The sequence below is a fragment of the Hipposideros armiger genome, unplaced genomic scaffold, assembly GCF_001890085.2.
Source record: "Hipposideros armiger isolate ML-2016 unplaced genomic scaffold, ASM189008v1 scaffold_170, whole genome shotgun sequence".
In the NCBI taxonomy this organism is placed as follows: Eukaryota; Metazoa; Chordata; class Mammalia; order Chiroptera; family Hipposideridae; genus Hipposideros; species Hipposideros armiger.
In genome coordinates, this window is record NW_017731520.1 from 2,091,348 (window position 1) to 2,093,249 (window position 1,902).

Consider the following 1,902-nt stretch of genomic DNA (forward strand, 5'->3'; position numbering starts at 1 on the left):
CTTTTTGGAAGCTGGAATAGGTTTTTCTCCCAGAAACACTGGTTGAGTTCCCAGGAAAGGACACAAAAGGCTGGTCAACCGTGAATATCTATACTACTTGTCTGAATTCTGGGTCCTACAAGTATTACTGAGGAGAGTAGAATAAAGGGCCCTCCCCTGACCCCCATCACCACTATTTTCTATATAAAGAGGAAAATTCTAGAAAATGTGAAGTCTGTCTTGTTATCGCCACCCTTTTCTCCCTGTTCTCTCCTGGTGGTGCTTCTGTGCTGCCCAAGCCCTCAGTGCTTTCCCTCCATTTGGTCCTGATCCAACTCCTTAAAAATGTCATATTTCCCAACCATTGCTTCTTTCTTTCCTAACAAAACTCCTATGCCCTCAATGTAATTCTCTTAACTTCCCATTAAAACATTCTCATTGAACACCATATGTGAATGACTAATGGTGTCTGAGTATTTTCAGAGCTCTTCTTTAAAAAGATAGGGAATATATACTATTTCAAATGTTTATATTTTTTGGAGGAAGAACGAAATGCAACTTAACAATCAAAAGGGGGGAAATTCCAGTTAGGACAAGATGTTTTTGGACCAGGGTCTCCCAAGTTCTGTTCTTTAAATTCCTACTTTCATTATTATTTTTTTATTTACAATGTCTGCCTTTACTTTTCAATGACAGCAACAGTTGACATGAGTGTACCACTTTATAGGATGCGTTTGTAGACAGCTGAGCCTGTCAGGTATTATTCCTATTTAACAGAAAGGGGCATCAAGGCTCAGAGCAGGTAGGTGCCTTGCTCAGGGTCTCCAGCTCCGACTGGAAGGACCCAGCACCCGAGCCCCAGCTCCTGGTCCACTTCTGCTGCGTTCAGCTTCCTGCCCAGGTCCCAAAGTTCCCAGCACCTCCATGCTGACAGTGAAGGTTCTGGTACTGCTGGTGAAGGGAAGGGCATGGAGAATCAGGGGTTAGGTCAGGACTGCCATCCCTAGAAAATCGCTTTTGTCAGAATGTAGACGTGTCTCCTCCCATAAGAAATGGTTTCTGTAATACAATAACAGTTGATATAAACTTGAGATCTGGCCAGAAGGGGTGGAGGAGTCAGGAGTAAGGGAAAGCTTGCACATTCAAGGAATATAATATATATATTAATATATATTTATATATACATGTTACATTACATATCAGAGAACATAGTTCAATATCTACCATAACTGTTTTTTAACTTGCCATTATTGATGAGACAGTGACATCATATAACCTATAAACAAACATCAGTGTTTAGGAAACACTCAGAGAACATTCACTAGACCAAACAGTCAAGAAGTGGAGGGACAAAAAGGAGGTATAATTCAGGAGGCCGTAATATTCAAAGTCGTAATCAGAATTAAAACGGGGCCTGTCAAAAAGAGTCTGTGTTTGGAAGAAAGAAGTGCCTGGATGGCACTGTGACCATGGCATGGAAACTCTCCTGCTGCACGCACCTGTTTGAAGGCTGAGGTCACTTTCTCTTGGGGGCCAACCCAGCTAATGGCGGTGAGAACGGCTGCCTAGAACACACAGGTGCTCAGAAGGCAGCCGCAGCTTTGCGCGGGAAGCACCGCGGAGCTATGCAGGGCTCAGAACCATGAGCCCTGGAAACTCTTGCTTTCATCTGCCCTGTTCTAGAAGCGCTCTGAGAAGGCAACAGGGAAAGAGCACAATCAAATAATTAACTCTTCCCCTATTAAAACATTTAAAGAGATACCTGGACTTCAAAATAATATTAGGCAAACATTTGTGAAAAGCTTCTCAACCAGGAATGAAACGTTGCAACTGAGATTAAAGGAAGGTACTGACTAGACTATTGCCTGCATTAAAGAAAAGTGAGTCACGGGATCTTCTCGTGGCAAAGAAAGGGGTTTGGGG

At 42.9% G+C, this 1,902-nt stretch overlaps 1 long non-coding RNA gene across 1 annotated transcript in view; it reads right to left on the reverse strand.

Moving 5' to 3' along the window:
• Nucleotides 1-657: 657 nt before the first annotated feature.
• Nucleotides 658-1,902, reverse strand: part of LOC109387828 (uncharacterized) — a 90,112-nt gene continuing 88,867 nt past the window's right edge. The window contains exon 7 of the long non-coding RNA XR_002125098.1: nt 658-1,038. This is a non-coding gene — a long non-coding RNA (uncharacterized LOC109387828). The remainder of the gene's footprint in view (nt 1,039-1,902) is intronic.